Source organism: Lissotriton vulgaris, chromosome 5, assembly GCF_964263255.1.
Source record: "Lissotriton vulgaris chromosome 5, aLisVul1.2, whole genome shotgun sequence".
In the NCBI taxonomy this organism is placed as follows: domain Eukaryota; kingdom Metazoa; phylum Chordata; class Amphibia; order Caudata; family Salamandridae; genus Lissotriton; species Lissotriton vulgaris.
Genome location: NC_141693.1, coordinates 245,825,588 through 245,853,484, shown reverse-complemented (window position 1 = coordinate 245,853,484; position 27,897 = coordinate 245,825,588). Strand labels below are relative to the sequence as shown.

General features: G+C 47.8%; 1 protein-coding gene across 1 annotated transcript in view; it reads right to left on the bottom strand.

Annotated features, from left to right (window-relative positions):
• C5H9orf43 (chromosome 5 C9orf43 homolog) overlaps positions 1-27,897 on the bottom strand; it is a 204,356-nt gene that overhangs the window by 128,390 nt on the left and 48,069 nt on the right. Inside the window, exon 3 of the mRNA XM_086920032.1 lies at positions 12,763-12,826. The gene's annotated coding sequence lies outside the window, so the exon portion shown is untranslated. The remainder of the gene's footprint in view (positions 1-12,762; positions 12,827-27,897) is intronic.

Below are 27,897 nucleotides of genomic sequence, written 5' to 3'. Positions count from 1 at the left end.
ACCCGAGAAAGCCTGCATTTGAAAACGAGACAGTGCATCAGCCGCCTGATTCATTACCCCTGGGACATGTTTTGCTCTGAATAGCACATTCAGTTGCATACACAGTAAAACAATTTCTTTGAGCAGTCTTAAAATCAGTTTACAACGTGCTGCCTGACTATTGATGCACTCAACCACGGTCATATTGTCAGACCAAAATATGACAGAGTGATCTTTGAACCCTTCGGGCCAGGTTCTCAGGGCCACCAAAATGGGAAAAAGTTCCAGGAAAGCAATATTAGTTGTCAGACCACTGTCATGCCACCATGTCGGCCATCTCTGTGCCGACCATTTTGTGCCAAAGATGGCACCAAAACCCATGCTTCCTGCTGAATCTGTCCACAGCCCCAGCTCGTCAGAGGACACGGCTGGTTTGTTCCAGACCACTCGACCATTAAAATCCGCCAGAAATGCTAACCAAATACGCATGTCCTGGCGGACCTCAGCCGATAGTCTCGTGTGATGATGGCCCTCCTTTAGGCCGCCCATAGCTTGGGAAATTGACCGGGAAAAGGGGCGGGCCATTGGTATCACCCTCAGGGCAAAATTCAACTGTCCCACCAACTGCTGTAGTTGATGCAGCGTAACTTTAGATGCATTTATACATACTTGCAGAGTTGCCCTGAACTTCCCAACTTTGTCAGCTGGCAATCGAAAACAACCCTCACTGGAATCTAACTCGATCCCCAGAAACTCAAGGCAAGTCGCAGGACCCACCGTCTTACCTGGTGCCAATGGCACACCAAACTGTTTCATTAACACACAAAATTCGGCCAAGGCCTGGCCACATTCGAGATCCCCGGCTGCCCCAAGGAACAAAAAATCATCAAGGTAATGCATTACATGTTGGAAACCCGTCTTCTGTGTGAAGACCCATTGTAGGAAACTACTAAATTTCTCGAAATAGGCACAAGATATAGAGCACCCCATCGGCATACACCTATCCATGTAATAACAACCCTGAAACATGAATCCCAGGAGACGCTGGTCGTCTGGGTGTACCGGGAGCAGTCGGAACGCTGATTCGATATCTGATTTCGCCATCAGCGCCCCGGGCCCCAGGCGATTCAAAATGGCTACGGCCTCATCGAAGGATGCGTACCGCACCGAACACACTTCTGGATCTATTGCATCGTTTACAGAAAGACCACGTGGAGCTGATAAATTATGAATCAGTCGGAACTCGCCTGGATCCTTCTTGGGGACCACCCCTAAAGGGGAACAAACAAAATTCTGGACCGGGGGTACACTAAACGGGCCGGCGACCCGACCTCGAGTCACCTCTTTCCGGATCTTATCCTGTACTACGGTCGTATGCTGCAGGACGGAAAGTTGATTTTTACACTTTTCCACACCCTGAAAGTCCCCTACCGGGATGCGGAAACCATAGGAAAAACCGTTCCGCAGCACCCCAGCAGAAGTACGATCCGGGTATTCACTGAACCAGGGAATCATCGCCAAGGTATCAATCGGGGTAGGTAAAGGCGCCCCTCGGACTATATTAGACCTGTTTGGCGCCTCCTCTCCCCCCATTATCACCCGTTTTGGCTCTGCACGTGGACTCAGGATGGGACGACCCGCATCCACTACACTCATGTTTAAATTTACACGATCCCTGTGGCCTAGTACATTTACCTCTGTTGAAATTAAAGCAGAACCCCCTTTTTCCTGCATTGCCGGCAGGTCTCGAGTGATCTTCGGTACCCGTACCTGAACGAAAGGGCGTCCCCCCATAATGGCGGGAGGATTCGCCAACATTACTTCCTACCAATGGCATTTTCAACATACCCGTCTCCTTCATTTTATCCCATGTCAAAGAATCGTAACAATCCCAGGTTAAGCTTTTGTTATGCTCCTTCGCCTTTCTAAACAGATTATCGTAGCAGAACCAATGGTTACCCTGGTGTGATGTCGAGTACCCCATGATTCGCGACTGATAGGTTGGCAACTCGGAAAGCAACTCAGGCCTACGTTCCCCTAAGATCGACGTAAAAATTCCCCATGCCTTGCCCCAATTGCCAATATTCTCGTTCACTTTAAAGGCGGCCATTTTCGCGCGCCAAACACTCGGGTGCATGAGATCCTTCTGACCCTTAACATGCTCCACCTCATAATGATCAACAAGCAACGAGAAGATGTTCACATATTCCCCTGCCCAAACTTTTTCCTTAATCGTCAAAGGAACATGTTGACCCAATCTTTCTCTACGAGAGGGTGCTGACTCATCCCTCGCAATCGGCAATGGCCGCTTACCTGCACCGGACGCTGCCTCTGCGGTCGCACCCGTCCCTGGTGTCCTGTCCACTACTGCAGCCGGCACGGACACCTTGGCTGCCTCCCGTTTCTCACGCAGTTGCTTCATCAGCGCCTGCGCGTCGAGAGCCGTGGCGCCCTCGTTACCTTTACCCAACCACGCTGCCAATTGTGCTGCCAGCTCGGGCGGCATATCGTCCTCGGACACGGGGGCGACCACAACGGGTATCGGATTCCCCTCCTCCGGCACGGGAGTTGGTGCCTCGAGCGGGGCACTGGGACCCGGGATGTCTTCTCCCGCTGCTCCCCTCCTGGGCCTCTTGTTTTTCCCACCCGGGGCTGCTCCCGCCAAAGGACGTTTTGGTCCCCCTTCCTCGTTCTTATCCACCCGCTTCTTTAGTTCGGACATCTCCTTCATGAGAACACGCAGCATCTGTTCAGTAGTCATGCGTTTTCCCGCCTTCTTCGGCATTCTCCAACAGAGTAACTGTAAAACAAACAAGAACGATTAAAACGCTCAAAATTGGCTCTTTGTTCCGTCTCGAGCTCTCGTACAGCGAGGAGGTGCAGCTTCAGAGCACAGGAACAAGAGGATGCCCTCAGGTCTTGCGTCCCTTTTTATCCGTCTTCAGGGCGGGCGTAAACCCGCCCCTGCCTGCCCCGAGGGCGTGGCCAGCCGCGTCAGTGTCTAGGACAGCCCACTCTAGGGCGGGAAAAAGCGCGCCCCGGCTACGCCGCTTCGGGCATACCAGCCGAGACGCGCCTCCCGCCCAAAATGGCTTCCCGGGGGGATCGAGGTACTCTGCCATACGTTCGGGGGGACCGAGTGGTCGCCCCTTTCCATTGTCCAGAGTCACATGGTGCTGGGCTAACCTGCCGCCGGGGATCGAACGGTGAACCTCGTAGTCTGGAGTCAGGCACACTGGCCACTGCACCACACCTCTTCCACATCTTGCTGATTCTTTATCCCATCAGGTTTTCTTTCTTCGGGCAATTCAACCTCAAACCATTTTGGCTCCAGAACAGATAATATCTTTAGCCATCTCCTTTTAGAGAGGTTCAGAGAGGCTGATCTATCTCTGAAGAAGGAAGTACTGAAGGAGTTTTGTGAGCATTTTAAACTCAAAAGGCAAAATGACCTATACTATTTTAATAAAGCTGTTTGTTCTTGTTCCAGACTCACAAAGGCCTATACTGAATTTATGTCCTGACACTTTAAGTGCAAGCGACTGTGGGAATAAAATATATATACCCTGAATGTAATCCTGCAATCTTTTTGGTGGCCCACTGTAATGTGGAGCAATATGTATCTTCATGCTTGATTTGTATACATTTAAGGCTTCTCATTCTAAGACCTATGGTCTTCCAAGTAGGCTTGACCAGTAAATTCCGTTCCGCTCGCGGAATTTGCAGAATGTTGGCAATTCCGCAGAGAATGCGGATTTGCCGAAAATTCCGCGATCCACGGCGTAGCAGAATTTTTTCCTTGTTCGCGCTTTCAAAATGTGTGTTCGCGGGCGCGGTAGCGACTTACCGGGATCCCTGCATTCACCAAAGAGTTTTCCTATCCGTTCACGTGCGCCAAGAGAGTGTGCGATGGCGAACATGTCATTTGGACGCGCCACCGGACATCCGCTTCGTGAACAGGAAACACGCATCGCGAGCAGGCGGGACAAGTGAAACAAGATGGCCGCGCCAATTGGCGACCGGATGGGTAAGTTCAAGATATTTCACCCTGAGGAAGCAAACAGTGTCCCCGAACAGGAAAAACGCATTGCGAACGGGCCGTATGCTTGCAGAATCCTGTGTAGCTCGTGGAGATTTTTTCCCGTTTCGCAGAACTTTGCATAACGCAACTACGCAAATTCCGCCCACCCCTACTTCATAGCCCATTACCAGTAGCTCCCAAACCCTCACATTTCATTTAACAGATTTTATTGTGGACTGTCCCAAATCTGAGGGATTTACAGTGATAATGGTAACTTTCGACCTATTCTCCAACATGGCCCATTTTTCAGCATTCAAGAAGGTAACAACAGCATCACATATGGCACGGCGGTTTATTTCTGAAATCTTTTGTTAGCGTAGACTCCGGTCAACAATAATTTCTGATAGAGAAACCCAATTAACTTTACAAGTTTTGGGAAGTAGCTTCCTCTACCCTTAAAATTGCAAGATCTTTATCATCAGGACTCCATCCGCAGACTAGGGGTCTAACAGAACATACTAATCAAACTTTGGAACAATTTCTATGATGTTTTTGTAATGTTAAATGTGATAACTGTGCTTCTTTATTGCCCTATACAGGATTTGTCTCGAACAGAACACATAGTGCCAACGGAATTTCTCCTTTTATTGGTTTGGACGGTCTTTATCCTAAACTAAGTCCTGAAAATGTTCCAAAGGACTCTCTGGTGCCAGCAGCCTCTGCATTTTTTGGAACATCTAGTGACAGTAAGAGATACTGTTAGAAAGAGCCTGTCTATAGCCAAAGACAAAATAAAGACACTTGCTGACAAACATTGTCATCCTGCCCCAAATTTTTCTGGGTGAGATAAGGTCTGGCTCTCCTTCAGTTTTTTGCCACTTCATGGAAGACACCATAAACTTGGTCCTGTTTTTTTGGTCCCTTTTCTGTAGGTAAACTCATGCTGTCGACATTAAACTTCCTGCTTCATGGAGAGTTCATCCTGTGTTCCATGTTTCAAAGTTGGAACCCTAGATTTCGGATCGTTTTTCTTGAGTTCGTCTACCTTCAGTGTTAGTTCAACTGTTCTGGAATTTAAAGTCTCTAACATTTGTGATTCTCGCATTTTTGCCAGAAGGTGCAGTTTGCAGTGTGTTGGAAGGGTTATCACACCAGCGAACAATCTTGGAAACCAGCTACTTCTGTCCACACCCCAAGGTTGGCACAAATATTTTTTTGCTTACATCCAAATAAATGTATAGCTTAAGGAGGAGGGCATAATGTCTGGCACGCTCCTGAGATGCACCCTTGTTGGGAACCCAGGGACACCCACTGAGCACAACCCATTGGAAGGATCGGGTGCATCCAAAGAATGTGCCCACACTTTAACTTATCTGCTGTGGCCAGTTTTGGTGCAAGGTCCTCCTCACATAAGACTATTCAGAACCTTCAAAAATGCACACGCTGCTGTACCTGGGACGCTGGGACGCTGTCATCTGGATTTTCTGCCAATTTGCCCTCAACGCCTTGCCGCACCCGCTTCGCGGGTGCCGCTGCGCGGTGTGAGTTATACTGCCCTGTGTCACTGCATTGCTGTTTGCCTGGGGAGGAGGTGAGAGCGAATCAGTGGTGGAGCGCTGCAGGGACTCGCATTCCCAGGAGTCCCGGCTTGACCTCTGGCATCTGGTCTGCGCCCCCTGACTGCCCCGCCCCCTAGACGGCAAACTCTTTAAAGACAACCGGACCCTGAGGCTTGGCGGGAACCTTCAAAAACGCACACGCTGCTGTACCTGGGACGCTGGGACGCTGTCATCTGGATTTTTTGCCAATTTGCCCTCAACGCCTTGCCGCACCCGCTTCGCGGTTGCCGCTGCGCGGTGTGAGTTATACCGCCCTGTGTCACCGCATTGCTGTTTGCCTGGGGAGGAGGTGAGAGCGAATCAGTGGTGGAGCGCTGCAGGGACTCGCATTCCCAGGAGTCCCTGCTTGACCTCTGGCATCTGGTCTACGCCCCCTGACTGCCCCGCCCCCTAGACGGCAAACTCTTTAAAGACATCCGGACCCTGAGGCTTGGCGGGAACCTTCAAAAACGCACACGCTGCTGTACCTGGGACGCTGGGACGCTGTCATCTGGATTTTCTGCTAATTTGCCCTCAACGCCTTGCCGCACCCGCTTCGCGGGTGCCGCTGCGCGATGTGAGTTATACCGCCCAGTGTCACCGCATTGCTGTTTGCCTGGGGAGGAGGTGAGAGCGAATCAGGGGTGGAGCGCTGCAGGGGCTCGCATTCCCAGGAGTCCCTGCTTGACCTCTGGCATCTGGTCTGCGCGCCCTGACTGCCCCGCCCCCTTGACGCCACTATTACATCTATATTACTAGACTTCTCTCACGCTGCGCGGGAGCGCGGGGCGAAGCCCGGGCCAAGGGCGGTCCCGTTTGAGCCCGTTAGAGACCGTTTGTGACCGGTCCGGGCCCCCCCTCTTGGTTTTTGGTTCCGTACCCGCTTTGGAGACTTGACCTTTGAACATTTTATTCTACTGATAAGGTACCAGTTGATAATATGTCCACAAGGGGAAGTAGAAGTAAAACCGCGGCGGGAGGAGGACAGATAATCGGGCCATTGGATAATTTTATAACAAGGGCGAATGAAGCTATAGATCAGGGCATCATTCTCCTTGAACGCAGAGTATCCCAAGATTAACAAATAGCTAGGCGTTCATCCTTGGGACTTCTCGCACTAGCAAGAACCCCAGTACAAACCCAGGATTCAGGTGCCATGAACGATGTTAGGATAGAAACACTTAGTTTGCCAAATATAGTTGACTTGTCTGCATCCCAACTCTTATCAGATTCCCAACTAAGTCTGGCTTTAGAAAAATCACCTGATTCACTTATTAATCACACGCCAGATGAAGTAAGGAATAGACAGTCACGGGGTAAGAGAGAGGGTGGCATACCAAAGCAAAAGAAACAAGCTAAAGCGGCATTGGCCAAAGAGAAAAATGCACCAACGAAAAAGCCTAGCAAAGTAAAAAATCATCAAATAAAAAATGGGAGCAGTAGATTAACCCCTGGCGAGACCACAGAGGGATTGGAACTAGGAAGTATAGAAACCCTTGTAGTGGGGGGGATACGCATAACTGTTGCGAAGCAACCAGCAGTCTGCTAGTAAAAATTGAGGAACTTTTTCGATCTTATTTTTCCCCAATAGAGACCAGACTCTCAACTATTGAGAAACAACTAGCTGGGCTGCATGCTTCATCTAAAATTATCCCTAAGATTGCCACAAACACATCTAATCCTGGGCCCTCTCTAACAGGTGGGACTAAAACTAAAACTGGAAACAATAACACCGTAGCCCCAGGGCCCAAGAAGACCACAGCACAAGTGTTGAGTACTACCGTAACAACAAAGACATCAGTAGCTCAAGTAAATAAAAACCCTGCGAAACCGATAAATGATTCTCTGCACCTCCCCAACCCACCAAACAAGCAGAAAGCCAAGTTAAGTCAACCCCTGTGCTCCCGGATAAGGACCAGAAGAAGGGAGAAAAAGAGCATAGACGTGCGGTTCACCTCCCTCCAGAGGCTAGCTCCTTGGTAGTAGTCATGACCGGGGTTCCAGAGGTAGCTGATCACATCACTGAAACTAGTTGGTCCCTAAAAAATAAAGTACAACATTGGCTTAATGTCAACCGACCACTACCTTTACACTACACTAGTAGGATTCCAACAGTCCGCAGAGTACCCTGGATAGGAAAAGAGCGCAAGACTACCCAGGGTGACTGTGTCATAATTAATTTTGAGGATCCTCGTACTGTAGACTACATATGCTCTTGGAACACAAAAGGCTCCTATAAACACATAGAAACAAAAAGACTCTCTTTTTTCTATCCTCCCAGGAGTCGTGTCTGGCCAGGCCATGATAGGAATTGGAGCAGAGCGGGCTACCAAGATTGGGGTGAAGAATGGGGAAGTTGGGGAGGGAACATGTGTAACTGGGGAGGAAACATGGGAAGAGATGTAGGCCCCATGGACAATTTCATGGGGCTTCCGTCCTATAACAGATATAGCTGTTTAGAGATGGTAGACTGACTGACACCAACCATCAACCCACATAAAGAACAGGGTGGTTACAGCAAGTACAATAGTAGAAATAATCAGCAACCCAATGTTAATCAGACTCCCAACCCCTCACCCATGAGGATAAATAATGATAAACAGAAACTAACAATACCAACAACAAGTAGTAGCCAGGGTATAGATAGCTTGTTATCCGCAAGGAAAACCCCGCCAGAAAGGATTGTAATCACTGAAAGCACGATAGATGTCAGCCCTAACATACCAACTAAGTCTAATTCCGATCTATCGATCCTTAGTTGGAATGTGGCTGGCCTGGAGCCAAGATTGTCTGACCTAAATTGGTTAGAGACTATCTCCAATATAGACATAATTATGTTCTAGGAAACATGGGCCACTACTAACCTGCACATTGAGGGCTTTCACTGTAACAGTGTAATTGCGGGCAAACCTGATTTTGGCAGACCGATGGGCGGATTGTTAATTGGCATCAGGGTTACTGCAAGTGGGAATATTAAGGTAATACCAACCAAAAGCCCTAATATTCAGATTATTGAATATAAAAGAAAAGTCCCCTTTTATATTATTAATTTTTATAATAATGATTTCCATTCAATCCCAAATATTAATTTCATCGAACTATCCAAAATTTTGAGCAACATAACTGAACCCCTAGAAAATACTACAAGTAAAGGGATTATTCTAGGTGGGGATTTTAACTCTAAAATTTCTAATTTAGATCGACCAGGGGCAAATATCTGTAACGGCCGAGCAGACAAAAGGGGGCAAGAATTGGACTTGCTTATCTGTGATCATATGCTAACTAACATCATGGATGAAAGCCCAACTCCTAACGATAATTATGTCCCCACATTTAGAGGTAGAGATCATTCCTCAACTATAGATTATATTTTCATGTCACCCGAACTTATTGACAGTCTTACGATGGCCAAGGTCATTGAGACTGCATTCGGGGGATCATAATGCATTGATTGCGAGTATTAGACTAGGGCCCCCGCCAGTATTTAAAACTACTATGGGGGCAAGAAATATAACCCCCGCTACAAATAATTTAAGATTGAAATGGAGGAAAGTGGATAGTGGTAGTATAATTAACCAACTCACTACCAAACATCAAAATGTAATAGATTCGTGCACAACAGTCGATGGGAATCACCAAAGGGTGATCTCAGATTTTACTAATCTGTGCTTAGCTATAAAAACAATTTTAACTGTCGCTAATCGCAAAACCAATACGGACCCTAAGTGGTTCGACAATAACTGCTCAGTCGCAAATAGGGCCTTACGTAATGCACTGAATGCTAAGCCTAGATGTCAAATTAAAGTTAGGGAGGCAAGAAAGAGGTATAAAGCTGAAATAGGAAAACGCAAGGCAATCATTTTGTCAGAACGCTGGGAGGAGCTATCAGACTCAGCCTCTGGGAAAAAAGGCACAATTTTCTGGGCCGCTGTAAAAAACTTGCGCAATCTGGGTACACAAACGTCAGCAATAAGCTGTACCATTTCCAGCCATCAATGGGAAAACCATTTCTCTAAAGTGTATGCAACACCGTCAAATGTTAATAATGATTTTGTCTTAAGTGACTTGCGTCCCTTAGAGATTAGCCTGGGAGAGGTCATCGCCGGTATTAAACAAAGCCTCGGCAATAAAGCCCCAGGGCCAGATAGCCTCCCAATTGACATCATTAAATGGAAACCAGAACTTTGGGCACCCATCCTGACAAATGTATTTAACAGCCTACCTTTAGTGCCTATACCAGACACATGGTCTACTAGCATAATAGTGCCTATATATAAAAAAGGAGAGAGAACAGACCCAATGAACTACAGACCTATCTCGCTCCTAGATAATACTCTCAAAATTCTGGGAAGAGTATTATATAATAGAATTAATGAGTGGGTAGATGACACAGGGATTTTAGACTCCTGCCAAATGGGGTTTAGGAGTGGGGTTGGAACAACCGAGCAGTGCCTAAATTTAAATCTAGTAATTGGCAAATATACTATTGCTCGGTCTGCACCAATCTATCTAGCCTTTATGGATTTATCGTCCGCATTTGACCTAGTAAATAGGTCTAAATTGTGGGCGATTCTTTTAGAATATGGTCTGGATGAATCGCTTGTTTATTTTCTTGCATATTTGCACACTGACACAAGGGCACAAGTAAGGATCGGGATGGGGGGGGGGGGGGGAGGGGGGTGTCAGAACCCATAAAAGTAGAAAGAGGAGTTAGGCAGGGGTGTGTTTTAGCACCCCTGTTATTTATTATTTATATAAATGGATTAAACAAATCCCTAAAATCGATAACCACAGATGTCCCGAAAATAAGGGGGAGACTGCTATCGACTCTGCTCTACGCAGATGATGCGGTGCTTATGGGTCTAACCCCAAACGCCCTGCGCAGCTTGGTAAAAGACTTTGTGCAATATATGGAAAAACTTGATCTTAAAGTAAATTTTAAAAAATCTTTTATCATGTCCTGTGGCCCGGGTAAGAGACATTTAAGTGCTATCTCAGTGGGTGTTGATAAACTTTATTCTACCAACACCTTCCCCTATTTAGGAATGGTTTTTGATGCGAGCGGCTCGTGGAGAGGACATTTAGCCCACGCCACGAGCAAGTTCTCAAAATCCATTAACTCTATTCTTAGCCTCCCACAGCCTAGGAAAGTAGATGCTACAAAAGCCATTTAAAAAATTTTTAAATCACAATGTGTACCAGTAGCTACTTATGGGGCAGAAATATGGGGCCTGGGAAAAATACAGAGCATCCAGACAGAGGAAAACCGCTTCTGAAGAAAAATCCTCGGAGCACCCATTTCCTCCTCGGAATACATTTGCCACTGCGAACTAAATTTGCATTATATATCAGATTTTATTGCCTCCAGACCGGCAATGTTCTGGCTTGCTATTTGGAAGAATAACATGGCTGGCCTAACCCAGGACATCATAAGAGACTGTCTTTATTGTGATAAAGGGATGTTAATCCCTTGGCTCTCTGGAGTGTTCAAAAAATTGAGTAGCGTAGGCAAAGGACACCTTTTTCTTGACCCAAGTAAAATCAACCCCAAAGATAAAAATGATTTAAAATCTGCACTGTACGCACTTTATAGAGAAGAAAGATCGGCAAGAGAATTAATTAAACCTACAATCCAGGCTCACGTGAACAAAGATCTGTATATACAACCAATCCCTTTGTACCTTACGCTTCCAATGACAAAGTGGGAAAGATCTTTGCTCTTCCGCCTCAGGGCAGGGACTGTGAGATTCATGTTATGTTTTCCACTAGGTTATACCTTTTTAAAATCTGGAAATAATCTGTTTCCATGCGATGACACGAGCCCGCAAACTGATTTACATTTATTTTTCTTTTGTAAATTTTATCAAAAGTATTTTAAATGGTTTTTAGTACCGTATTTTAAAAAGCACAGACCACTTTCTTTGGAGGAATCAAATTTGATGTTGTTGACTTTGAATAATGAAGAGTTGATATTCCGCACTAGCACTTTTCTAAGAGTTATTACCCATGTTCACAAAACAATGGAGAACCCTTGGTAAATCTGAGATCTACATTTATAATTGTTTTTAATATTGCTGTTTTTTAACCACTGTAAATATGTTAGTTGATCTGGGATTGTCTGTATTGCTTTTATGAATTTGCAAAAATTCGAATAAAGATTTCTGAATTGAATTGAATTGACTATTCAGAAGAAGGGAGTTTGGGTTCCTGGGAGCACCATGCCACTATAGGGGATGCCTTCACAAGAAGTGATGGTGCCTTGATGGGCTAGACTTCCTGTTCTATAGCCTACTTCACCATGGTTGCCTTCCCAATGATTTTTATTGAGCTTCACCAACCCAAGATGTGGAGATGTGATGAGGAAGAGGGCGTGGATGAACTAGGCCCTTCCTCTCTGCTCCTACATCGCAAGGCACACTTTTTCTTTCGCCTTCTGCCTGAAAGTCCAGTGCCTTTAAGACTGCTGTAACTGAACCTTTGAGGCTGGAACTTTGCCCAAGAGAAAGCTGTAGGATTCACCTCAACTCTGCAACGTAGAACATCAGGCGTCAGTGGAAAAAAGCAGACAGGAGACAGAAGCGTCATTTCCAACAACAAGAACAAAGACGTCCACGGAGACTCAAGAAGCCAAGATTAGCACAGCCTGTATCGCACTGAAGAACATCGAGCTTGGTGAGGAAGACGAGAGAAAGGCGATAGGCCACCGTTAACATAAGACACCCTGCCACGGTCCTGGAGGAACATGGCTGGCTAAGGTACATGCTCGCTTGCTGGGAAGAGACGGGAGGAGGTAGATGACTGACCGGGAGGACGCCAGGACACGACGGAAAGAAGCCTTTACGGTTTAAGGGGCAGGTGTGGCACAACTGAACAGGGACTCATATATCCAGCTAGAGAATATTTTTATTTAAAAAAAACATAAACCAAATGGGCCATTTCCTCATATTTGCTGAACCCTCATTGCTTCTTTTTCTTTCCTTTGGGCTACTGAAGCTTGTGTGAATAGGTACTGTGACCGGGCGATAGATACCATGGTCACGAGTCAAGGACTTTATCAGTCTTTGTGATTGACATAGTGGCAGGACAGGCGTTTTGAATAACCCGGTGCACTCCTTCACACACTCATTTACTTTTGAATGATAATCATTACCTGTGAGCACTTACCTTTACCTTATCTTCTTCCTCTGTGGGGCATACTTCCTCCACAGTGGCCTCGGGTCACTTGAACCTGGAAAAGAAGATGAGAAGGAGATACGTCCTCTTGACTTATGTGCTTTACAAAACTAAAATAAACGGAATAATACATTTATTTATTTATTTGAGTTTTATATAGCGCTGACTAGACCCGGAGGTATCAGAGTGCTTTACATGAGGTTCCACAGTATTACAAAGTTACATCAGTTACAAGTTACATCTGTTGCTAGAAACATTTAAAGAGCATAGAAGATGAGTGAAGTGGAGAGCAGAAGGTTAAGGGAGTGAGAAAGAACGGTAGGCGGGAGATAAGGCAAAGAGAGACGAAGGAAAGGGGAGGAAGGAGCCATAGCAGGGAGATGAAAATTGTACCCAATGTCCGGCTGGGTAGGTGATGGTCGAGGGGGATACCCGAGCCAATCTCCTCTATAGCTGTCTAGCAACTCCACCAGGCATCAGCCATGTTGCTCAGGTCTCAGTATTCAGAAAAGCAGAATAGAATCAAAAACATGGGCTAGACCCAGCATATATGGCAGATCGGGCACAACTAGGCTCTGACAAGATGTTAGCGGCCCTATATAACAGGCAGCGTGCATTGACACTAGCGGGCCCGACCAAGCATACTGTTATGCTGTGGTATACAGCTCAGGCACAACTAGGATGGAAGGGGGTTATAACCAAACTCACACCTCTGTGGGATACGAAACAGCTGGGGAATCTCAGAAACAGCAAGGGATTCGGTCGCTGGGATAACATAGGTATCTCCACAGTTGGGGACTTATGGGACAAAGGGGCGATTATCCCATTCGACCAGCTTAGACAAAGATATGAACTTGCACCAACGGAAACATATCGTTATATACAAATTAGACACGCACTCCTAACAGCTCTTCCACAGACCGAGAATTTGCCGGAGGCATCTCCATTAGAAGATAGACTCCTCACGGACTTTATGCCTAAACGAGCCACGTCCCTCACATATCGCAAACTAATAAACAATATGTCTGATCCCACAGCGACACTTAAAGAGAAATGGACAACGGACATCGAGGCTTTGGATGAGATAGAATGGCAGATGGCGCTCGCCTCTCCTAAAGAGGTGGGAATATCAGCCAAGCTCCGACTGATACAATTTAAAATTTTACATAGAGCATACCTCACCAGAACCACACTTCACAGAATAGGTAGGGCGGTGCATCCATATTGCCTACGAGGCTGTGGACATGAGGGAACTTTTTTTCACACAATTTGGGAATGCCCTCGGCTAGCGGAATATTGGCGCCAGATCCTGCGCACAATATCTCAAACACTAAATGTCTCCCTGCTGCCTGAGCCGCGAAGGTGCCTCCTCAACATCTGGGAACCAAGGGCCAGATGTAGGTAATTTATATTTATCGACTCTTAAATACCGAATTTTACCGATTCGGTATTTAAGAGTCGGTAAATATGAAGGGGGGAGATTTAGGTAATTCCAAATTGAGAATTACCGAATCGGTAGGATTCGGTATTTACCGAATCGATAAATACTGAATCGGTATTGCCCATTGATTCCTATGGGCCAATACCGATTCGGTATTTACCGAATCGGTAAATACCGAATCCTGCAAGGGTGCAGGGGGTGTTACTTTGACACCCTCTAGCACCCCAATTCCGGACTTGTGTGCCATGTGGCACACAGACATGCCCTAAGGGCATGTCTGTGTGATACATTGCACAGATGTGCATGCACACATGTGCATGCACACCAGGATTCGGTATTTTACCACCCAATTGGATTGGGTGGTAAAATACCGAATCTGAAAGGCCTTTAGGACTCAGAAGAGTCCCACCTACATCTGGGTTTTACCGAATCGGTAAAATTACCGATTCGGTATTTTACAGAATCAGTAAATTTACCTATTCAGTAAATTTACTGAATCTGTAAAATGATGCCCCTACATCCCAATCACCAAATACAGGTCGGTAACGGCTGAATTCGGCCGTTACTGACCGGTATTTGGGCTCCTACATCTGGCCCCAAATGACTTGTCTTGCTATGGGCAGACCTGGGTGACGCTGGGCCTCATGGTGGCCAAAAGAAATGTGGCTCAAACATGGGGGGCGGCGGAGTCTCCTTCCTTGGATGCCTGGTGCAGAGACATGGATACGACCATGATTACAGAAAGAGCTGTATATAAAAACAGGAAATGCCCTCGCAAATGGACAGGAGTATGGGCTAACTGGAACACATACAGAGGGGATATCTGTGACCCTGTTACCGAATCGGACAATGGTAGCTCAGATAGTGACTCTGAAGTGGAATGAGAGACCTGGAGGGAGGGGAGGGTATGTACTAATGATAATGTTTATAGAAAAAGGAGTTAAGAGAAGAATGTTTTCACTATACGAATACTATTGGATGATTGCAACCTTGAAATTCACCCATGCCAAATGTCTGTATGTAATGTGTACTGAAACAAATAAAAATTGTTTTTTCAAAAAACAAAAACATGGGCTACAGTTGCATAGTCAAGTATTGGAGGAACATGTTCCAACTAGGGAGCAGAGGAAAAAAGGAATGAGGGAGGGGGAGCAATACAGAGAAGGAGCTGGGGCTGTCTTTAGGTTGCCGAGTAAGATGGGACCTCAATGATTTTCGTACCTCAAAGGTGAGGCGCGACTGCTGCTTGTCCGGTTTTCCCATTGTGAACACAAGGTATGTCTCTCGCCGCTTCTATAATAATAATAATAATATGTCCATTTATAAAGTGCAATGGTTACACTAATGCCAGTGTAACCCCGCACTGCGGTAAAGTCAACCGGAGAGCAAGACCCAAGTGATAAGCCACCTAACCTTTTGGAAAGAGGAATGTTTTGTTTTTCCCTAAAGCATCTCTCCTGGGACTCCATCCGGAGTTCCATCGGGAGGGCATTCCATTGTTTAGCCGCCAGTAGACGGAAGGACCGACCGCCCATCCTGGCCTTTTTAGTAGCAGGAACACATACCAGGCCTACCCCCCCTGATCTCAACTGACGTGAAGGAATGTACGGGCTCACAAGATCAGCTAGGTACAGAGGGGCTTTCCTCTGCAGAATACTGTGACAGATACCAAGGGCTAGATGTAGGTAAATAGGTTTTACCGATTCTTAAATACCGAATGTTCCTGATTCGGTATTTAAGAATCGGTAAAACCTATGTAGGTAAAAAATCGGTAAAAAATACCGATTCGGTAAGATTCGGTATTTACCGATTCAGTAAATACCGAATCGGTATTTGCTATTGAATCCTATGGGCCTTGAAGCCCATAGGATTCAATAGCAATACCGATTGGGTATTTACCGAATCTGTAAAAATACCGAATTGCCAAGGGGGACAGGGTGTCACTTTGACACCCTGTTGCACCCCTGTTTCTGGCTTGTGTGCCATGTGGCACACAGACATGCCCTAAGGGCATGTCTGTGTGCCACATGGCACAGGTTTACATGCACAGATGTGCATGTACACAAGAATTCATTATTTACCATGCAATTGTATTGCATGGTACATACCGAATACTGAAAGCCCTGTAGCAGTGTTAAAAGTGCTACCTACATTGGAAACATACAGAATCGGTAATTTTACCGCTCGGTATATTTACTGAATCGGTAAAATTACCGATTCTGTATGTTTTCAAGGGCCCTACATCTCCATAGCCCAATACCGGTCGGAAACGGTCGAAAATCGGTATTTTCGGCCATTTCCGATCGGTATTGGGCTACCTACATCTGGCCCAAAGTGCTTTAAAGGTGACTCTTTCTCTAATCGGGATCCAGTGAAGCACCGCTCGTGCTGCTCTGGCAGAAGAACATCTCGGACGCCTCAAAATGAGGCGGGCGGCTGAGTTCTACACTCCCTGCAAACGTAGCAGGCATCTGGCTGGTGCGCCTAGATACAGAATGTTGCCATAATCTAGGCGCGATGTCACCAGCGCATGGACCAACGTCTTCCTAGCCGCCATAGGTAATAGGTCCAAGGTTTTTCGCAGGACCTTCAGAATCCCGAAGCAAGTCCCTGCCACCCGCCTGGTTTGGTAGTCGAAAGAGAGTCTAGATTCCAACCAGACTCCCAAGTTTTTTGCCTGAGCACATGGCGTAGGTGTCACCCACAGATCTTGGGGCCACCATGTCGACGACCACACACCTGGGGCCCGCCCCACCACCAGCACCTCCGTCTTATCGCCATTCAGCCTCAGGCAGTTATCAGCCATCCATGCCGCCAATTCTTGCATGCATGCCCTGAAGCTGAAGGCAGCCGGCTCCGGTGCCTGGGTTAGGGAGACCACCAGCTGTGTATCATCGGCATAGGATACGACCCTGATCCCAAACCCCTCCGCAATCTCCGCCACAGGAGCAACATAGATATTAAACAGGGTAGGGCTCAGGGTCGATCCCTGCGGAACTCCCTGGTTCAATTTGATGACCCTGGAGTAGTGTTCACCATGTCTCACCTGAAAGCAACGCCCGACAGAAAAGATTTTAACCAGTCCAAGGCATTCCCAGACACCCCAGCTTTCCTCAGACACTGCACCAGGGTGTGATGGGCTACAGTGTCAAAGGCGGCACTTAAATCCAACAGGATTAAGGCCACCGTATTGCCTGATGGACTCCGTGGCAAAAGCAGAGCTGATTTAGTCGAATATCTGGCTCGAAAGCCGGACTGAGTCGGGTGGAGAAGGTCATGTTCTTCAATGTGTGCCGTCAGTTGTATGTTCACCACTTTTTCGGCCACCTTTGCGAAGTATGGCAAGAGGGAGCTAGGGCGTAAGTTGTCTAAGCGCTCAACTCCAGATTCGGTTTCTTCGGGAGTGGCAAGACCACGGCTTCCTTCCAGCATCCTGGGATGCAACAGGTATCAAAGGAAGTCGCTACCAGGTGCCTTATAAAAGGCTCCATACATTCCAAACTCCCTTTTAACCTTTTCGGAGGAGCCGGGTCCCTAGGGGATCCAGACTTAATACTGCTACATATTTTAATCAGTTTTCCGGGGGGGGGGTACAGAGAATTTCGTCAGCCCCCCTCCTTCCACTGCAGGTTCTCCATCTTTCAGCCCCATCTCCTTCCCCTAGCCGCTTCCGGGATCAAATTTGGCTATCTTATTACAGAGCCCCACTGAGCCCTCAACTGGAGCGGCAAGGCTGGTAATGGAGGTTAACTCCTTGTAAACCTTGAAGAGCTCCCGGGTAGAGCTACTGGCTGAATCGATCTTCTCTAGAAAGTAGTCCGCCTTGGCCTTTCTGACTAATTTGTGGTAATTTCTTAGCTCATTTCTATAGAGCTCTTCCCCTGCTCTGAATAGTCTGCCCTCCAGATCCTTTCCCACCGTTTACATCCCGCTTTAGCTACTCTCAGGGGTTCTGAATACCATGGGGCTGATTTCTGGGTTCTAAACTGTTTTTTCTTAGCCCATGGGGCCGTGCAGTCCAGGGCCTCTGTGATGCGTCTATCTAAGATTTTACAGGCTGATTCCGCATCACTACCCCCCGGCCGGCCATCCTGCCCAAGGCCTTATTAAAAATCCCCTGCGAGAAGACCCCCCACCTCCTATAGACCGCTATCTTGCTGCTAAGAATCGGTCTCTTGGTCATCAGACGTCTGATCGTAAATGGCATCAGGTAGTGGTCCGTCAATATAACAGGGAGGGGGGTAAGGACCCCAATATCCTCCCAGTACGTAAACAAAGGGTACAAGAGATGTCCTTTAATATGAGTGGGGACAGTAGATCTGAGTTCCAGTTGAAAAGTGGCCATTTCCTGGCAGAACTCACTAGCAATGGGGCAGGTCCTATCCTTAAGGTGCAGGTTCAGGTCCCCGAGCACTATGAATTTCTCATAGCGTAAGGCGGGTTGCCCTAGATAGTCCAGTATACTGGACACAAAATCTTTAGCATGACCCAGTGGTCTATAAATTAGGACCCCCTTCATAATGTCATTTTGGTCCACCTCAAGTGTAAAGAACCCCGCCTCACACTCCACCAGGCTGATATATTCCAGCGTACAGTGGAAACAGTGTTTATGGATAATTGCGATGCCGCCCCCCCTGCTCCCTCTCCTATCCAAATGGCTCTTTGCATAGCCCTTAGGAACTGCTTCTATAATATCCAGGGCCAACTCCTCATCCAGCCAGGTTTCTGTAAGAAACAGGATATCAATTTGGTCATCAACCAAAAGGTCATAGACCTCCAGTCTATGTTTCCCCAGGGACCGGCAGTTTATCAGACAACACTTAATTTCACTGGTTGTTTCCTCGTCCTCCCCACCACCACCGAGGGTAAATGGAAAGAATCTGCAGCTTCTCCTTATATTATCGCACGCCATGTTGGGTTTACAGCAATCCATGCTATGGGTGCGCATCCCCAGTAGTTCTTGGGAATTGTACTGAAATTCTAGTCTGTCCCGCTCACAGCCACATCCACCCAGCAGTCTCCGCACCAGAACTCGTTCCCAGCAGTCGCCATCTTGTCGCTTCTTCACAGGTTTCGGTCCGCAGGCCAAAAGGTTTACCACCAGCAAGCACAAGGTAAGCTCCAGGCTTCAGGATTACGCTAGCGGCCGATGCAACACCAGTCCCAAGCGCGATATGTCACACCGCTCAGATCTGTGCACCGGCAACACTGTTCTCCCCGGCGGCCGCCATCTTGATGAATTTCCATGACCCTCTGTCTCCCGCTTCAGGCACCGATATCAGTCTTCCAGTCGCTTGCTGAGAGTATCGGCAATCTCATAGCATTCGGGCCGCTTTCCGATGCTCCTTACTGGAAATATTATGCGCAGATGAGCAGCACTTGTCAGGATTTAGGGCGGTTAATGTCGCACAGAAGGCAGAGCTGCACTACGAAGCATCCATCTTGCTGCCCCTCCTCCTCCATAAAGACTACAGTGTTTTTGTCTGTGATCTCAAAAGATAATATTAACAATATACTATCACTTAATCAAAAAGTTGGCTCGTGGTGGAGAAGGCAGGCATAAGGCAACCTGAAAGAAGATAGAGCATATTGTGTATCAACTACAGAAGGGGGAGCACACACTGGAATGGGCCCTGAAGAAACACATGAAATGGGGTGAAATAGATAGAATAGTCTTTGCTAATGCCATCTGTTCCCAAGGGGAGAACATGACCAAAATGACGGAAGGACAAACCCAAATGGTTGCTGGAAGGGGTCAAGGATGGAATCTTGCTCTACTTGGTGCTAATGTTCCCCTACAAAAGTATATTTCTGGGGAAGACCCAGGGGCCGTATTTCTAAATATCGTATTGGCTGCTCGAGACAGTGCTTGGCCAGAGGTTCAGTGGTTTTTCTATCTTGCACCATTATTAACTGAAGAAGCACAAGCCGCATATCAAAACGATAATAGGGATAGCACATCCACCTATGTTGAAATGAAGAAAGCCATCCTAGACCGCTTCGGTGTAGACAATGAAACTCACAGATTAAAATTTAAAAGAGAGAGGAGCACCATAGAGTAGTGGATATGACAGCATGCAGGACTAACCTCAGACCACGCTGTAGAGATGGAGACTACATTCACGCGTGCTCAGTCCTGAGGAGCTACCACGGACTTTGAGAGGACAATTAAGCCTTTGCCATCTTCTAACCGTAAGTGGGAAAGAAAACAGAACAAACAACCATAGAACACCCCCAAGATTAAATTGGGGAAACCAGAACCCATTGTAAATACTGGACTTCAGTTTTTATGAATGTGAGAATAGGGGGCATAAGAAGAGAAAGGAAAAAGGGGAAGTAGAGCCCATTGATGTCAGCTACGTAACCCGAGCAGTACTTTATGTTCAAGGAACTCGGCTCATATACTACATGAGTTTAAAGCTTAATGACATACCTGTTACTACTATACTAGACTCAGGGTGCAGACAGTCATTAGTTAAAAGTGAGTAAGTACATCCCTCTCAAATAGTCCCAAATGAAAGAGTAAGGATATGTTAAGAGCGTGGGGACACTAAAATATATCCACTAGCACCGTTAAACCTTACTAACGCTTCAGGACAAGAAAGTATGGTTGAAGTTGGGGGTCCTCCCTTATTTAGCAGAAAAAATCATTCTTGATACAGACAATCCTTATTTTTTTAGCTATTGCTTGAAAATTGGATTGGATTGGATGTGCATTTGTAGAGCGCGAATTGCTGCCCGGAGGCGTCCAAGCGCTGGGAATACAATGGATCTGCACAGTGGCCCAGGAGGGGAGAGAATAGGGGTTAATTAGACTGGATGAAATAGAAAGGTTTTCAGCTGTTTGCGGAAGGCCGTGAGGTTGGGGTTGGCTCTGAGATGCAACGGAATGGCGTTCCAGGCCCTGGCAGCATTATAAGAAAACGTCCTACCTCCGGATCTGGATCTTTTAATTCTGGGAGCCATTGCAAGGAAAGTCTGACTAGAGCGTAGGCTTCTGTTGGGCGTGTAGTGAGTAATTAGGTCCCGCATAATCCTGGGGCCAGTGTTCCAGAAGGCCTGTGTGCTATGCACATAGCTTTAAACATAACTCTCTGGCGCACCGGTAGCCAGTGAAGGGTTGCCAGTCCGGCCCTCACTGACTGTCTGCGGGGGAGGTCGAATAAAATGCGTGCTGCGCAGTTCTGGACTATCTGAAGCCTTCTCAGAGTGGATTCAGGAGCACCAAGATAGAGTACATTATTAAAATCAAGGCGTGACTGAATTAGACCTTGTACGGCTGCTTGTTTGGCTTCCAGGGGGAGGAGAGGGAGAATTTTCTTTAGCATCCTCATGATGCCAAAGCATGTGGCTGAGAGTTTTGTGGCTTGTACATTAAAGGACAGAGATCTGTCCAGCCAGACTCCGAGACTCTTGATACTGTTTTTGGGAATTGGGGGGAACCCAAACTGGGCGGCCACAGGGAAGCGGGAGCCTGAGATCCGGGGGGCCTAGGAGCATAAGCTTGGTTTTGTCCCCATTCAATTTTAAGGACGATAGGGACATCCAGGTCTTCACTTCCTCCAGGCACTCTATAAGCCCGCCCGTGCAGGTGGATTGGCCTCCTGCGTCAGGGAGACCACCAGCTGCGTGTCGTCCGCATAGGAGATGATCTTAATCCCAAATGGGCGGACGACATCAGCCAGTGGCCTCATGTACAGGTTAAAAAGTGCAGGGCTTAGAGAGGAGCCCTGGGGTACTCCGCATTTCAAAGGTCTGCTGGTGGACACTGACTCGCCTTCGAACACACGGAAGGATCTGTCCTCTGAGAAGGACTGGAACCTAGACCAGGCTTTGTCCTTAATCCCGACCTGGGACATAAGGTACAGCAGAGTGTCATGGCTGACCGTATCGAAGGCCGCGCTGAGATCAAGGAGGATCATTGCCACTGATCCTCCTTGATCCAGGATTTTTCTGGCTTCCTCGGTAACCATGAGGAGGGCGGTCTCGGTCCCATGTTTTGGTCTAAAGCCCGTCTGGGTGGGGTCCAGTAGGTGGTGATCTTCCAGGAAGTTTATTAGTTGTTGGTTTATATATTTCTCCAGGATCTTGCTTGCCCATGGGAGCAGGGATATGGGGCGGTAGTTACTCAGGTCAGTAGAGTCCAAATTAGGCTTTTTCAATAAGGCTCTGACCATAGCCTGCTTCCATACGGTCGGGACCGTATCAGAAGAGACGGAGGCATTTTAAACCTCCCTTATAATAGGCAGGGTGGTCTGCAAAGCTGCCATTATTATGTCTGGTGGGGCAGGGTCATCAGGGGATCCGGATTTTACTTTCCGTGCTAAGGGTTCAAGAGTAGCGAGATCCAAAGGAAGGAAGTGAGTCAGCGTGGGTAAATGTTGACTGGAGGGGGGGGCTGCGGGATAGAGAGAAGGGGCTAAGGGAGTGGGGTTTTTCGGGGGGAAAGGCAGAGTAGATAGAGCTTATATTCTGATGAAAAAATTCGGCGACATTATTGCAGTGGGTGGTGGACTTGTCCGCCTGCAGGCTAGGGGGCTGTTTAGTTAGTTTTTTAATGATTTGGAAAATTTCCTTGGGTTTAGATTTAGCAATCAAAATTTCCTCAGAGAAGTATGAGGCCTGAGCCGCTTTTATCAGAGTTTTATATTCACTGATGGCTTCTCGATAGAGGGTTTTATTGTCTGTAGAGTAATCGGATCGCCAACGTCTTTCCGATTTCCTACAGAGTCGTTTCTTGTCTCTAAGAGTCTCCGTGTACCACAGCGCAGTTTTGTGGGACCGTTTGAGCGTGATTTTCTTTTTGGGAAGAACAACGTCAAGAGATTGAGTGATCCAGTTGACATAGGCCTGGTTTGCTAGGCCGGGGTTGTCTTTAATCAGGGGTGGATTCTCAGCAAGTTTGCTAGTCCAATTATCAACTGCTAGGTGGGACCAGGCTCTCATGAGTCTCGTAGTAGGTGTTGGTTCAGGGGGTTTAGACGCAGTCCAGTTGATGGGGATCAAAAAATGATCCAGCCAGGGCAGGGGGATAGGTGGACTGGTTAGAAGACCAGGGCAGTTGCTGAAAACCGGGTCCAGCAGATGGCCCTTCACGTGGGTGGGAGAAGTAACCCGTTGGGAAAGTTGCAGAGCTGCTAGATCATCTTCTAAGGTCACGGCTATGTGATCTGAAGATGAGTCGAAATGAAAATTAAAGTCACCTAGCAGGATGAAGTTGGATGTGGTATTGAGACGTTCAGCCACGCTTGAAGGTAGACTGACGTGGAACTGCTTCGGGGGCCCGGGGGCGATAGATAAGAGTGCCAGAAAGGCATCTGTTAGGTGAGAATTCAATGTTAAAAGTAAGGCTTTCACAGTCCGTGATGGTTTCGGAAACCACTCGGCAGTGAAGTTGTTCTTTATGAATTATCGCCAAGCCTCCTCCTCTCCCTTTAGGCCGGTCTTGGCGAGAGATTTGGAAACCTGGTGGGAGGGCTTCTATGACCGCTGGCTCAGCGTCAGGTGATAACCAGGTTTCTGTTAGGAACAGTATGTCTGGTGTGTGTTCCTCTATTAAAAGCGCAATTTTAACCGTATGTTTGGGGAGAGAGCGGCAGTTCAGTAAGAACATGCGGAAGTCGTGTAGCGGTTCACTAATTATTTTGGGTTTGAGGGAGTTATGGCATTTGGGACAGGCAGGTGGCAGAGTGTCAGCTTGATAGCTGTGTCGTCTACAGTTGCTGGTGGGTGCCCTGAGACTATGGAGGGTTTCAGCACTGTAGTGAATAGGGTCTGAGGACTGGGATGCAGAAGGACTGGCCCTAGGCCCGGACTCGGCGCGGACGAGCGCAGAAGAGCTTGCCTTATGCGCTCCTTCGGCGCGCAATCGTCGCGCCTGCTGCATGCACATTATTATGGGGCAGGGAGGGGGTGTGACCTCAAGGGGGGCGTGTCCCTCGATTCAGCGTGGCCGATGGCGCCTGACAAGACTCCCGCGAGCTCTCCCTCGCAGTGCTAGATCTGCTGCTGGGGATGCTTTTAGGCAGGAGAAAGCAGGAGAAGCAGGTACTGGTCAAGTTATAAAAACAAGAGTTACAGGTATTTTAAAAATGAAATGTGCAAATAAGGAAAGCTATCTCCCGGCTGTGCCTCAGGAGGGGTGAAGGTATTCTGGCGCGCTCGTAGGTCAGCGCTCTATTTATACACGTAGAAAAGGGGGTGTGGCCTCGAGGGGGCGTGTCCCTCGATTCAGCGTGGCCGATGGCGCCTGACAAGACTCCCGCGAGCTCTCCCTCGCAGCGCTAGATCCGCTGCTGGGGATGCTTTTAGGCAGGAGAAAGCAGGAGAAGCAGGTACTGGTCAAGTTTTAAAAACAAGAGTTACAGGTATTTTAAAAATGAAATGTGCAAATAAGCAAAGCTATCTCCCGGCTGTGCCTCAGGAGGGGTGAAGGTATTCTGGCGCGCTCGTAGGTCAGCGCTCTATTTATACACGTAGAAAAGGGGGCGTGGCCTCGAGGGGGCGTGTCCCTCGATTCAGCGTGGCCGATGGCGCCTGACAAGACTCCCGCGAGCTCTCCCTCGCAGTGCTAGATCCGCTGCTGGGGATGCTTTTAGGCAGGAGAAAGCAGGAGAAGCAGGTACTGGTCAAGTTTTAAAAACAAGAGTTACAAATATTTTAAAAATGAAATGTGCGAATAAGCAAAGCTATCTCCCGGCTGTGCCTCAGGAGGGGTGAAGGTATTCTGGCGCGCTCGTAGGTCAGCGCTCTATTTATACACGTAGAAAAGGGAGCGTGGCCTCGAGGGGGCGTGTCCCTCGATTCAGCGTGGCCGATGGCGCCTGACAAGACTCCCGCGAGCTCTCCCTCGCAGCGCTAGATCCGCTGCTGGGGATGCTTTTAGGCAGGAGAAAGCAGGAGAAGCAGGTAGTGGTCAAGTTTTAAAAACAAGAGTTACAGGTATTTTAAAAATGAAATGTGCAAATAAGGAAAGCTATCTCCCGGCTGTGCCTCAGGAGGGGTGAAGGTATTCTGGCGCGCTCGTAGGTCAGCGCTCTATTTATACACGTAGAAAAGGGGGCATGGCCTCGAGGGGGCGTGTCCCTCGATTCAGCATGGCCGATGGCGCCTGACAAGACTCCCGCGAGCTCTCCCTCGCAGCGCTAGATCCGCTGCTGGGGATGCTTTTAGGCAGGAGAAAGCAGGAGAAGCAGGTACTGGTCAAGTTTTAAAAACAAGAGTTACAGGTATTTTAAAAATGAAATGTGCAAATAAGCAAAGCTATCTCCCGGCTGTGCCTCAGGAGGGGTGAAGGTATTCTGGTGCGCTCGTAGGTCAGCGCTCTATTTATACACGTAGAAAAGGGGGCGTGGCCTTGAGGGGGGCATGTCCCTCGATTCAGCGTAGCCGATGGCGCCTGCAAGACTCCCGCGAGCTCTCCCTCGCAGCACTAGATCCGCTGCTGGGGATGCTTTTAGGCAGGAGAAAGCAGGAGAAGCAGGTACTGGTCAAGTTTTAAAAACAAGAGTTACAGGTATTTTAAAAATGAAATGTGCAAATAAGGAAAGCTATCTCCCGGCTGTGCCTCAGGAGGGGTGAAGGTATTCTGGCGCGCTCGTAGGTCAGCGCTCTATTTATACACGTAGAAAAGGGGGCGTGGCCTCGAGGGGGGCGTCTCCCTCGATTCAGCGTGGCCGATGGCGCCTGACAAGACTCCCGCGAGCTCTCCCTCGCAGCGCTAGATCCGCTGCTGGGGATGCTTTTAGGCAGGAGAAAGCAGGAGAAGCAGGTACTGGTCAAGTTTCAAAAAGAAGAGTTACAGATATTTTAAAAATGAAATGTGCAAATAAGCAAAGCTATCTCCCGGCTGTGCCTCAGGAGGGGTGAAGGTATTCTGGCGCGCTCGTAGGTCAGCGCTCTATTTATACACGTAGAAAAGGGGCGTGGCCTCGAGGGGGCGTGTCCCTCGATTCAGCGTGGCTGATGGCGCCTGACAAGACTCCCGCGAGCTCTCCCTCGCATCGCTAAATCCGCTGCTGGGGATGCTTTTAGGCTGGAGAAAGCAGGAGAAGCAGGTACTGGTCAAGTTTTAAAAACAAGAGTTACAGGTATTTTAAAAATGAAATGTGCAAATAATCAAAGCTATCTCCCGGCTGTGCCTCAGGAGGGGTGAAGGTATTCTGGCGCGCTCGTAGGTCAGCGCTCTATTTATACACGTAGAAAAGGGGGCGTGGCCTCGAGGGGGGCATGTCCCTCGATTCAGCGTGGCCGATGGCGCCTGACAAGACTCCCGCGAGCTCTCCCTCGCAGCGCTAGATCCGCTGCTGGGGATGCTTTTAGGCAGGAGAAAGCAGGAGAAGCAGGTACTGGTCAAGTTTTAAAAACAAGAGTTACAGGTATTTTAAAAATGAAATGTGCAAATTAGCAAAGCTATCTCCCGGCTGTGCCTCAGGAGGGGTGAAGGTATTCTGGCGCGCTCTTAGGTCAGCGCTCTATTTATACAAGTTGAAAAGGGGGCGTGGCCTCGAAGGGCGTGTCCCTCGATTCAGCGTGGCCGATGGCGCCTGACAAGACTCCCGCAAGCTCTCCCTCGCAGCGCTAGATCCGCTGCTGGGTATGCTTTTAGGCAGGAGAAAGCAGGAGAAGCAGGTAGAAACAAACAGGAATCAATCCTCAACCCAAAGAGTCAAAGGGGATCCCCCTATCCACAATAATCTTCTGACACCCGAATTGTGGGTCCTAGATAAATGATTTAGGGTCGACCAACTAAATCATAGTACCCTCCAACATGCATGGCAAAGCACCAGAGACACTCAGAATTCCCCTAACCCAGTCTACCCCCATTTCATTATACAAATCATCAGGGCAAAGCTGGGGATACCCTCCAATTGTTAGTTCCTCTTGAGTTACGAGATCAAGTGTTGTTTTTTGTACACTCATGTCTCTTAGCTGGACATTCTGGGGTAGAGAAGATCAGTCAGGCCATTTTGCAGTTTTGTTAAGAACGTATCGTATATCAAAGAAAAAACCTGTACCAACCTCACAAAGTACCCTTACAACCATTACCTATAATAGGTAAGCCCTTCGATAGGATAGGGATGGCTTTTACCACACTCTACAAAAGGTTTACAGTATGTGTTAGTTATAGTTAATTATAATACACAGCATCCAGAAGCCATCCCCTTAAGGCAGAGGTCTTCAAACTTTTGACGGTTGAGCCCCCCCAGCTGAATTTTTTTAAATGTCGCCCCACCCCACCACCTGACAGAAATTTCTGGAATCTGGTACACTACATAATCGACCGCTACCCACATATCCCGGGCCATATCCGGCAAATAATGTTCAAAACAATGAGTATTTCCTCCTTCTCCATGAATTCCCTCACTACCACTCACCAACAATGCACCTCATCTTTATAGCCACTTTCTGGCAAACATATAATTTTTTTTATAGTGCTACTCATAGTTTCATCATACTCAGGGGCATATGTACAAGCCCCTAAAGACACCACACCGTCACTTTTTACGACGTTGTGGTGGCGATAGGGGCATTGCCGTATTTACAAGGCAGAGTTAAGCCACTTAACTTGGCTTAACGCTGCCTTGTAAATAAAGCCCCTTTTCATACTATGCTTAGCGTGAAAGGGTGGGCAGTGGGTGTTGCGGTGGGCGTTCCACTGCAACAGGCACTGATTTTGATGTTGC